Below are 13,239 nucleotides of genomic sequence, written 5' to 3'. Positions count from 1 at the left end.
CTGGCAGATGAAATTTAACATAGATAAATGTGAGATAATCCACGCAGGGTGCAGAAATATAAAGTACAGATATTTTATGGGTTCCACTGAAATAAAGGTAGCTGATTATGAGAAAGACCTCGTGTGTATGTTGATGCTTCCATGTCCTGCTCTGGCCAGTGTGGGGAAGCAATTAAAAAGGCCAATAGGATGCTGGGTTACATCTCAAGGTGTGTGGAGTTTAAATCAAGGGAGGCGATGCTAAAATTATATAATTCCTTGGTAAGACCCCACCTAGAATATTGCAGTGCAGGTTTGGTCACCATATCTTAAAAATGGCATTGCTGCAACCCATGGAAAGGGTTCAACATAGGTCTACAAGAAAGATTCCTGGTCTTAGAGGAATGTCTTATGAGGAGAGGTTAGCTGAGCTGAATCTGTTCAGCCTTGAGCAAAGGAGACTAAGGGGGGACATGATCCAGGTATAAACAGTGTAAGATTCTATCAGGTCTGGATGCCGTTCATCCAAATGGCTACTTTAATATTAGTTTAAACACAAGAACTCATTGCCATAGGTGGAAATTAGCGGGAGAACATTTTAAAAAGAATTTGAGAAAGCACTTCTTTATACAGCATGTAGTTAGAGTATGGAATAGTCTTCCTGCTAGTGTAGCGCAAGCTAAAACCCTGGTTTCATTTAAATCAGAGCTAGATAAGATTTTAACAACTCTGAGCTATTAGTTGAGTTCTCCCCAAACAAGCTTGATGGGCCAAACGGCCTCCATAAAAGACTACAGCATACAATGGTTCCTAATGAAAGCTGTAATTTTCATTTCACTGCATATTATGATATATTTTCACAACACTAGCTGAAAATGCCCAAGAATGTTGCCGATGAAGACATCCTTATGATGGATAGTAGCTACGGAAACAATAAAACCTCAGCTGTTTAGCACAGAAGGCATCTGCCAGAACTTCCAGATAAAATCAAGCCAAGGGAAAATTGCAAGCCTATTTTTATTCTATGTATGCTCCCAGGGCCGTGGGTGACAGATCGCATCCGTTGTTGTGTTGGGGACATAAAAATGGCTTGTGGAGGGCTGTCCTCTCTCAAGTCCCTGGAATGTTCTGTGTGCACCTAGGCATGGCAAAATCCAGAATTTTGGCACAACGTGTATCTCATGTGCTTACCACTTTGCCAGTGAAAGTTATTGTGTTTTAATTGTCCAATTATTGTGAACCAATAAGAAAAGGAAACCTTGGCCAATACCTGTTAACACAACAATTTAAGAGATGTCACAGGATATGGCGCAGTGCAAAAGCATGGCAGGTCACAGCTCGAATATATCACAGGTGGGAGCGGAGATGCAATTATGTAGCCTAGTTGATGCGGGCCATTCACCGTACTCAAGTGTTAGCTTAAGGGACGGAACAAAAAAGCACCCCTCAGCTATTAAGAATATGCAAGATTGTGCGTTCTGGCTGTGACGATAGTCCAGCTTGGTAATATGGGTGAACTACTATTTGCCAGCATTGAAGGATTCTTAATTGGCTATGTAAGTCTACAATAAATGAGCAACTAATTCAATCACAACCAGTATATTTTTAAACATCTATACATGCCAATGACTTTAGGACTTTGAGCAGAGGGCTTTTAGCATAACAGACCTTCAGAATAATCTGGAAATCACTGAGTCATGAATGGTGGTGCATGGGGCAGCGAACCAGGAGCGAGAGACCATGGGTCGGGGTAAAGATGAGATTTACTGGAGGCAAGGCACGTAGGAACAAAAGGGCGCTCGACATTAAAACTTTAGGACGTCAGTGTCTGGACCACTCAAGACACACAGACACAGACTTAAATATGTAACAACAGTAATGAAAATGACAAGGAACCACTGGGAACACAGGGATTCCACACGAGGTAGAGAGGGGGCTGTGGCACACAGGAGGATCAAATGAGTGAGAGATGACACACTGGGAGGGATCTAGATCCAATAAACCACAATTACCACAGAGGTCAAGTATCCCTAATCTGTGGATTTTGCTGTATAATGAAAGGCAGAATGTACCTGTTTCGTGGTTCAAGACCTGGTTTATGATGATCTGAGCATTCTCATATTGCTTCAGTTCCCGGAGAAGTTCAGCCAGGTCTTTGTGTAGGGTGTCATGTCCTCCACTGTCTAGGGCAGCTTCACAGTAGCTAACAGCCCGACAGTAATTGGTTCCACACTCATGACAGCAGCAGACCATCTATTAAAAACAAGCCAAAGGAAGCTGAAAGGGCATTTACTTGGAAATAACAGATAGACGGTAGATACAAGGAGGCAAAGAGAAAATGAAATGGTGAGGGCATTTATTTAGTTTGAATTAGATCTGTCATGATTCCTTGATTAATCTAATTTACTCTTTTTTTTTAAGCATCGATTAAAATTTGCCTTCTCAGTTACTTAGCAATATGGCAGAAGATAGCATGGAAGATGAGGGTCCAGAAAAAAGAGTGAAAGCCCCAGCTGTGTGGAAACACTTCACATTAAAGGTGAAAGAAAATGCAGACATTCAGAAGACTTTAAGGTCTGAGGGACTCACCCTCTAATGGGAGGACAAATGTGACCCGTGCTGGCAAAATGAGTCAGAATGAGGAAAATTTCAAAATGGGGTTATTATTATTTTTAGATTCTTCTCTTTAAAACCTTCAAAATGATGTATGGTTTGTTGGAGGGGGGGGGGGGTTATTCCCAGTCATGCCGCGAGTGATGGAGAAAAACACGGATTTTCTAAGAAAATTTAAGATAAAGGAAAATTTACTTTCTTTGACATTTTTGACTCTAGCTCATAATTAGCCTGTGCGCATTCCCAGCACGGGCCACAAAAATCTTTTTGTGACTTCTTTTAGCTTTTTTCCTCTTCACTCATTTTTGTTATATTTCTCACAAATGCACAAAATTTCCTGTGAGAGATTAAAAGTACTTGGATGAGAATGATTATGATTGGCTTGGAGAATGCGTGTGGGGCTCCTACAAATAAAACGTTCCTGTGGGTGTGATGACCAGATGTCCCAAAACTTTTATCCATATGCTTTATGATAGACAATGCTGAAGTGCTGAAAAGGAACCAGAAGAGTTTCTAGCTATTACAAAGATCCGGGGCTAAGTCAAGTTTACCTGGGGCTTGACTTTTTGTTTTTTTAAGGAGGATAATTGGCATGGGGGCTAAAATACTCGGGGCTATAGGCTTAAAATACTCAGGGTTATAGCCCCGAGTGATCAGACATAACGATGCCCATGAAAGGAACCATCAGTAAAACTGCAAAGCTTGCTAAGTTTTGTTTCCTATGGCAGAGTAAATATGTTGCAGTGTAATCACTGAACAGCTGTCATTGTCCTTGTGATGCTTGAACTGCATGTGCATAATGTGTGATTCAATGTTAAGATCGACGAGCCTGCCGACTTAGTATCAGGGACGGCACCGTGGCGCAGTGGGTAGCCCTGTCGTCACACAGGTACACTTTGTGTATGTGGAGTTTGTATGTTCACCCTGTGTGTGCTTGGGTTTATTCCTGATCCTCCAAAAACATACAGCCTTAATGAACTGGAGTGCCTCAATCGACCACATATGTGAGCCAGCATGCGCCCTGCCATGGGCTGGCACCCTATCCAGGAGTAGTTCCTTCCTCATGCCAATGTACAAATATTATATTTTATATAAGTATGTATCACATTTTATATAACCGATTACTCAATTAATCGTCAAATTAATCAGAAGATTACTTGATTATTAATATAATTGATAGTGCCAGCCTTAGTTTCGATACTGTTTTCCAAGCAAATACCTTGTTATGCTCATGAATCTTCACTAAAGCTTGCCCTATTTTGCTCCTCAAATGTGCTTGCCCAGCTACCTTCTTCATTCCCCACTGGTAGGCTTCAGTGGCCCTTTCGGGCTTTTCAAATAGGGACATGAATCTCAAAATGTGATTAAACACAGGAATACAGAGTTATTGGCCTGGAATTGCCTTGTCTGGATTTATGCATTAAGCAGCTCTGCCTCATGTATACTCATGTAAGAATCTCGTAGGAGGACGCTGGAATGGGGCCTGGTATATCTTCACATAGTTCCCTATGGTGGAGAGATCAAGCATCATTTGTAGTGAATACTGAATCAGCATGCTGCAGTCTGTAGGTCTTTATTAGAATGACATCAACACTAAAGATATACTTTCAAAGAATCAGAGCTGGAGAAGGTTCACTGTTTTCTTCAGTAGTTGAAGTGCATGAAATGTCAAGCAATTAAACTGAAATGCGGCTTTTACTTGATGTGGCCACTCCTCACCTATAGCAGGTTTGTCTCTCAGCTTCTGCAGGTAAATTAGTGCCATGTTTTCTTTGGCCTCTCTATAGTTCGGCTGGTCAGGGGTGATGCTCTATAAGGCAGCTAGAGCTGTGTTCATGTCATTTTTCGCCAGCAAAAGATCAATGTTGGCAGTTGTGACTCACATCTCCTCAGGAGTCCTGGCAGGATTGCATTCTGAATTACCTTTGTGGTCTCGTGCTGTTGGATAAAAAAATAATTTATAAGGTTAAGCATCCAGCAGTAGATCCCAGAATAATTTGACATTAATGCCCCACACATGGATTGTTCTTGACTATTTGAGTCAGTTCTCTTCTGTAGGAGCTCCATCTGTTAGATGTATGTTTCAAAACTCTTTTGGTCCACCAGATAGTTCACTTTTTTGTTCCCTCCCAGCTCCCAGCACACCTGAACCAAACAATCAAGAACGAACCAAACAATAAAGAACACTGAATCCTTGGTGTGTTGTGAGCTGGGAGGGAGCAAAAATGTGAACCACCTGTGGGTCCCGATATTAAAAAAGGGTATCCTGCAGTAACACCTGTTTATACATCAGTATCAGCCAAGTTTTTTCAACACTAATATTGTGTTACTCAAATATGCAATTGTCCAATCAAAGTGGAAATTAGATGACTGTCTGCACACCTGCTCTCCATTCAAAAGCAGAGTTCTGTCCAACTCCAGGTACAGGGATGCATGATCATCACTGGTCATTGAGTTCCGCTTCCTCTTCAGGTCTTTTGTCAACCCTGGCCTTCTCATGATTGGTTTCAGGGTCTGTTTGGCCTTTGTGATGCACCCTGTCCCCTTCAGGGCTCTGGCTTTGATCAGGCAGTACTGGGGCAGACACCTAACCTAATAAGGCAAATTAGTAAGAACATGAGTAAAGTGCTTGATCTATAAATGCTAATTGTTTTATAGATAACAGTGGAGTTCTTTAGAACTAAAGTTCATCCCTACCTGGAAGTTGTGACTCACGCCAGTCTCCAGGGACTCGAGGCATCTGTAGAAATCAGGGCTATTGTGCAGGGGTAAATTTGGGCTTGCAGCATGTGGAGCAGCTGGATCCTGCTCCAGGCATCGTGCTAGGAAGCTCTGGGCTGAGAGGAAGTCACCTTCATGCAGAAAAGGGGTTGAGAAGTGGAGGAGAAGTGATTCATGAAAAAGTTTCCCAAATATTCTCTATAGCAACATATTACAGAGAAAGTTTTAGTATATGATGCTAAGGTGTGCCTCAATCAATTCATCATAAGTACTCTTTATTTATATATGTGGTAGAAAATGTTTAAATCAACCTTGGGTGTTCCATTGATTAATTATTAACACATTGACGTTAATAAGTCACTGAATCACTGCAAATACATGGTTAACATATGATTAGTGTGATTAACATGATTACTTATACATTTGCACTACCGCTTAACATATTATATATTGTCTACTGCAACTATTTTATTAAGCTACAACACTTTGTGCACCAGTCGGGGCAGCTTCGAATCTCTTCCTGCAGGTGGTTTCCCCCCCCCCCCCTTTGCTCTGCTGTCTGCCTCTCCAAGGTCCGAGCTTTCCTCAGGGTCTGCAGAACTTACTGCAGGCAGCTATCGCAAACCGAGGTGACAGAGTATTCAAAACAATCTCTTCTTGCCTAAGGCCTAAGACATAACAGACCCAATATGCCAAACTCCCGGGCCTACCAATGTCAAATTTTACTTCCACATATGATGAGTAAGTCATCCTTGACGTGAAATCAAGTGGTACTTACCAGATAGGTCTAAACACCTGCCCAATCCAGCAGTTAAACCATCTCAACATCTTCTCTGATCTAACCTAAGAGGAACTTCACCTTGGTCATGAGGAAGGCAGCTGCTATTAGACTGGGGGAAGCTCTTACCAAGGAATCTAAGACGGTAGCAGAGGGCATGAGCCCTGGGGGCAGCAGCTGGCCTGAGGCATGTGAGCTGTCAGGGATACTCCTGAATCCATCCCAGCATGAGCTTGAAATCACCATGGTCACATGATCATTATTTTGGTGAACAAGCAATGTATTTAATCAAAATCAGTCAGAATCAGGTAGGTCTTTCCTTTAGCAGTGAGCCTGCAGATATGTCATCATATATTACAGATTTTTACAGCAATGTGTTTTAACTTTAAACAGTGCTAGATAAAAGATGGATGTTATAATAAACACATCACAGCAGACTGAATTATGGATGGTATTTACTTGAAACCGAGAAATCCCCTTTTATCATTGAATTTTCCATTGAATATCCATAAATAATACAACATAGAAGTTTTATATAAGGTAGTAGAATCACTGTTTTACCTGGCAGAGGGACAAGTGCATCTTAACCAGTTCTAAGAGGAAGGTGGGGTTGAAGTTCCAAAATACTCCACCTATGGTCAGGCCGTGAAGAGCGGAGAAGTGAAGCTTCCTGGACCGTTTCAGTAGGTCAATCACAATGCCCTTATCGGCTCCTTTCTTACTCTCTGGCAAGGCTTGGAGAGAGGTGATCTCCTGGCCAATAGGAAGTGACAGAGATTTTAAGGCTCACTTTAATATGGCTGACTTGAGTTTTACTTACAAGACTAGGGGTAAAGACCCTCATTTATAGCTGGATCAGTTTTTTTGTTAACATCCAGTTTAGTATTGATCTACATGTGGTGCCCCGGTGGGGTTAATGCAGCAGAATTAATTATGCCAATTAATTAAGCAATGAAACAAGGGTAAAATTACTGTGGGTAAAATTTGTCAGATCTGCAAGACGGAGATGGAGCCTCACCATGGATGGGCTAATAGAATTCCGTATTTCAGTGAGTGACTCCAATGCTGCTCAGCCCGCACTACTAGCACATCCAACCACTGGCACCAGATTATACTTACGGCATTATTCAAAGGGAGGGTCAAACTACCTCTGGGAGGTGCTAGAGAGTTAAGAAATAAAATGCAATACATTACAATATTAATTCTGTATATACACGCTATTGCAGGCATTGTGCATAGATACATCTAGAAAGATAAAGCTTTTGCTGCCAAGGATTTGACCTTGCAAAGATGACAAAGTTGTTGTATTTAAAAAGATCCAAATACCACTTATTGGCATAGCAGACCTGCAGGGCTTGGACACTTGTCCCATTCACACTGAGGACTCTAAAGTACCAGCCGGGAGCCTCTTCATACCTTCTCTGCAGGACAAGCAGGTAAGTGGCTTCGACCGCCGTTTTGGCCTGGCTGGAAGATTTGGCAAACTCGCTCTACAAACTAGCTCAGAATCTGCAGCAGCTGAGGGTCATTCCCACACTGTAGCCAGAAAAAAACATTGTGTGTGTGTGTTTTTTTTTTTGTTTGTTAATGAGGTAAATATGCAGTACGGTTTGCAATCGGGCTACACTCTGACATATGGCTAACTATTTCAAGATTAACAGAAGTCAGATTATTCATATCGCAGTTTCGGCTGCCAAGTTGATCAGGTCTGAGGGAACAAAAGTGTGACACTGAATGTCGTTCTAATTTTCAACATGAAAGGTGATGAATGCACATCTTCTTGCAATGCTCTGTTCACTGATAACAGGGTAACAGAAATTGAGAACTGCAAATGTGATTGGAATATGTATCCTTTATAAATGTTGGTTTAATATAACTAGGTTTGGTTGGTTGCTGGGGTTTGAGTAAAATGTATAGGAATATTACTTTGTCAATTCTAAATCTTTGATCTTAAGTACCATAGGAGGACATTTTTGATGAAAATGATCAGACAATGAAAACAGAAATTTGAAAATTGACTAAAGTTATTTTATGTAGAATCTGGGTTGCAGGGTAACAGTAGTGCTTACCAGTCTGGTTATCCCATTTGTAATATTTCTGTGGAAATTTGGTCTACAAGGTTCAGTCAGCTCTGCTGCACTGAGCGGCAGCTGAAGATGCTCTTTGGCCTGGAAATTTAACAACAATGAACAGCAATATCTTCTCCTGTTTTATGTACTTAGTGAGATCCTCAATATATTACCTGAGAGCACATGCTGAACAAAACCGCAGGATGACTTAATGAGCAGGTGCAACAATTAAAATATTGCATGTCTTTGTGTCGTTACCTTTGTAACATGTCCATCCATAGCCAATGGATCAGCATCATCTGAAGAGCTTTAAGGTTGCTTCCATCCTGCTGCAAAAATTCAGGAAAAAAAATTTTGGCAAAAAAAATGTAGGCTGAAGTGGCACTTTATCGCAGTGTACAGTATTCAAGTAAGACTCAACTGCTATTTCCAGGGTTTAGTCTCAGTCTCTTTGGGTGAGAAAAAGTTTCATCTTGAGGACCAGAGCTGGAAGCAGGTCTGAATGCATGGTGATAATTAGGTTCATGACATTCATTGCCCCACAGAAGTTATGTTGGGCCATTAAATATATTGCCTGCAGAAAACCATAGTTTGGTCATGTTAGGTTTAGTAGTTTTAATATTAATGTATTTGCATGCAAATAATGTGATGCAATATCATTTTATTTGGATAGTTGTTGGTAATTATTCATGAATTTACTTGGTGGGTGCTTGATGCAGAACAGTGGCCACCCAGAATTCTTTCAGGGGAGGGGCACAGAGGCGGAGAGGAGCACGGGAGTGAGGCCAATAAAATGATAATGGGGGGAGAGACACCAAGAGGGCCAATTCAGAGTGACCTAGATGGTAAGGGTGACATCAATATAATAAACAGTTACATCAGATTTAAACGTAACAACTGAAATTAACAAAGTAACATTCCTATACATTTTACATTTGTGTATTTCACTGAATAAAGGAGGAAACTAAATATAATTAAATTAGATGTTTCCTGCTCTTGCACCTTGTTTTTTCTCTTCTGATTTGCACGACTAATGAGAGTGATGGCTTATTTGAAAGATCAAATCAAAGACAACGTGTGCATATAATTATATGTGTACTAGGTGGCATTTGGAATAATTATGCATTTTTGCATAAGCATCAGAAATTATTAGATTCTGCACAAAGCACAGTACTCAAACAAGTACTCAAAATAAATGAGCAAAATTAACTTAATTTTTGTTTTGGGAAATATGTGCAATGTTTGCTCTCCATTTATCCTTCCCTATAAGTACGTGTTCCCTGCCGGGCCACCGTGAGTCCGGAGCCTATCCCAGGAAGCACAGGGCACAAGGCAGGGGTACACCCTGCATGGGGTGCCAGGGCATCCATCACAGGGTGGAGCAGTTTTGCAATTTTTAGCTTTATTTCCCAGAATAACTGCATGAAATTCATCCTGTCAAGAATCTGAATTAAATTTGTGCCACCAGCAACGCTATCTGCGACTGACATAGGTGGTGTATTATTATAAGAAAGTCTCACGTCCCATACAAAGCAGAAGAATATTCAGGCAGGGGTGAATGTAGATGCCATCCTGCTGAATTTGTACCATTATCTGCATCCTAAAGCCAGACCTGAACAGTGAGTCCTGGTTACAACTGAAGAGTAAATCTCCAAAACTCACACAGTCCAATACATTTTTGAGAAGATTTCTGTGCACTTTCTGTGAGTTCTGTAAAGAAATTCGACAAAGGTTCTCTGTTGAATTACATGAGGACTGAGAGAGTTTTGGTTCCCGATACGGTAACATGTGCCTGACTTTAGGTCACTGGGGGTCTCACCTGAACGAGGACAAAATTGGACCGAGTTTGCTCTTCAGGCTGAAGCAATTTTGTCTGGGTGTCAGCCATCTATAAATGATGAAAAATAGGGACATCAATCCCAAGGCAACTTTGGTTGCTTGATTCTGCTTAATTCTATATCCAAAGTCATAGCAAAAGTTTATCATCCATCTATCCATCTTATCCAGTACAAGGATGTGAGCTGTGTGCTGGGGAGGGCTACAGCAAAAACATGGCTGTATACAGGGGTGGAGCCACAGGGACACGGGCCACATCTGAAAGCTGATTGGCCTCCAGAGTGCTCTTCCCCTGTCACTCACCGATTCAAAACTTAGCATTAGCTAATGATAAGACTAGCCCCATTTATTACTCCCACATTAAAACAATCCTAGAACAGCCCCTGGGTACAAGCAGGGGAACACCGTGGATGTGATGGCAGGCTCAGGGCACACGCATTCAGACAAACAATATGGGCAATTAAGAGACGCCACCTAGAGCCAAGGGTAGTAGCTGATCTCCAACTCAACATCTCTTTTTATCTGTTTATTGGTTTATTTATGCATTTATCAAATACCTACTTTTCCACACCCACTTAACCTTTGCAGGGTCACAGGGGGCTCGAGCCTATCCCAGCAGCAACCAGCGCAAGGAAGGGAATAACCCACGATGGGGCCCCAACATATTTACTAATTTACTGTTCTTCTGAAAGTTAATACTATGCACCTTTCTGGAGGTGTTTTGAGCATACTGTCTATGTAGGTCTGCACCTTGTCAGGATATCCGTGAACAACACAGGGACACCACTGCTTTGCAGCTGGACCTCAGGTGGGAGTACAGTTCTATCACAGCTTCCTGATCTTGTAATCAGGGGGGAAATGGATTGAAGTTACACAGAATGACAATGAGAATGACAAACCGCATGTGGGTGTCCTGCCTATTATTATTATTATCATTAATAATAATAATAATAATAATAATAATAATAATAATAATAATAATTAAAATACTGCTACTGCCTGGAGGGTCGGTGATAGGGGAATGGGACAACTTGTACTTCCAGTATCGGAAGACTGCATCCCCTTCACTTCTCTTTTAATTAACGCGTTTCTATTACGATACAGATAAAGCAGACGAAAGCGCGTTCCTTCTGTCATGATGGACCAGCGAGTATATACCTAATGAGGACTGTAGTGCTATATCAGACAAAATCATTTTATGGTACCGTGAAATCACAGTTTTTTTATGAAGTTATGTTTAGTGGTGAAACTGCTCCCTAAACAATGTTAGTCTTTTAAATGATGAAATCTTTAGTCGGCCTATTTCAGTATCTTTTTTTCACGATGTGATTATTGCATGTTTATCTATCGCTGTGTAAAATATTATAACATTGTTCTATATTATGTACTGTTGTTGTTGCTGTTTATTAATATCATTGATGTTATATTAGGTCTTATATTGCCTAACTACTACCGGCACTTCTATTATGTGTAAATAAGCAACCCGATTTCCTAAATGTGTAAATCTGTTAATGTTCTTGTTATGCTTAGGTATTAATTCAGTTCATTGAGTATCCAAATGAATATAAGTGTAATGAAGTCTATCAGCTTGTAAAATAATTCACAAACAGCAGTATTGCCCTCCGGGTTGGGCAGACAGCCTGCCATGGCCACTTCAGGTTTCCCCAGGTTATTCTGAATGACCGCGGCTTGACCGTGTTTCGGTTGGCGGTCAGGTCCTGCGCTCACACAGGTGAAAATAACATCGTTCACTGCAAGCTCCCACCAGCAGCGTGTGAACTGAAAGGTCCCCCCCCCCCAAAAAAAAAGAGCTGGACAAAGAAAAACAAATAAATTGTTTTAATTCTGTAAGGAACTAAACTGCAATTAGGCCTATAGCAACCATTTTTGTCTGTCTTATTTTTAGCTGGGTTGCTGCAACTAAAAAGAACAGTCGCTGTACTTGGTGATTGTTTTTTATGATGGAAAAAAATGCATCGATAATTTTTTTTATTGACAATGCCGTTGCTGCAACAGCAAAGCTTGAAGGTGGCGTCCTGCTGTCAGCCCAGGGTTCTGTGGTATAGCGTCCACACCAACATGCCAAACAGGGTCACTGAGGCTTCAAGTCCTATGTGCTTAGGGTCCAAGAAAAAAAAAATCTGGTTCCTTCACATAACATGGCTTCTGAATTCAGATCAGATCTTCTGTGATCTTTTAATGAAAAACCGCATGGTCTTGGAGAATTCAAAGTGAGTGCTCTCTGGGAGAAAATGATTAACTAATCCAGTACAGAATTATTGTATACTTAAAAAATCAATTTAAGGTCTTACATAAATAACACATTTCCCTATAATGATATCGTTAGCATTGCAAGAGCTTTACAAATTTGTGTGATTTTGCTAGTGGGTGGCACTTTTGTATAGAGCTAGCGACAACGTAATTTATTAATATTCACTGCATAATTTACCGACTTTTCATGGTAAAAGGCTCTGGCAGCTGGTCAGCGGAGCCTTGGCCTGCTCCAGCTGCGCAATTCTGAACATGTGGACTTATTAGCCCCATCAGACTGAGCCGTGGCTAATTAAAGTGTTATTTAAGGAGTCTTTGACAAGGCAGAGAGAAGGAGGAGGTGCAGGCAACAAGGTGCAGCTGACCCTTTATGCCAGTGCATAACTCCCCGAAAACGTGACCGTGTCTCTGCGCCCAGCTTGAAAACAAGCGTGCTCAAATGTTAGCACATTAGCATGCGTTCTGCTTCAGTGTATTTTGAAAGCAGCGGAGTACCTCGAAGTCCTCAGTAGGGAATGAACTAGGGTTCAAGCACTTCATTATGTTAATGTATTCACAGATGTTATTAGACAGTGGTGTTATTAGAAGCTTTTCTTATACTAATGGTGTGAATAAACGTTAAGGAGATGGAAATGGATATAATATAGCTGTTGATATTTACTTTTTCCTATGTTTTACAGTTTTTCCGAGGTGGTATTCACTCAATATGGACAGGTGCTAAAATGACCTTCCTTTACCTCAGGGTAGCAAGCCACGTCCATTTCTGCTTAAACCTTCTATGTTTCTCTGAGGAAGCAGCAAAGGGTCTCCTGGTGCAGCGGATGGATGTGACCCATTGTCTTGTGATCCTACAGCTCTATCTTCCAGTGGTGACCTGGCAAATCATGACCGCCCTGCACCAGTTACAGGCCATGTAGCTCAGGGTGCTGCCCACATGTCTCTAGGAAAAATCTGAACAACTAGAATGAATAC

The sequence above is a fragment of the Brienomyrus brachyistius genome, chromosome 1 (assembly GCF_023856365.1).
Source record: "Brienomyrus brachyistius isolate T26 chromosome 1, BBRACH_0.4, whole genome shotgun sequence".
Classification (NCBI taxonomy): domain Eukaryota; kingdom Metazoa; phylum Chordata; class Actinopteri; order Osteoglossiformes; family Mormyridae; genus Brienomyrus; species Brienomyrus brachyistius.
Note: the sequence above shows the minus strand (reverse complement) of the source record.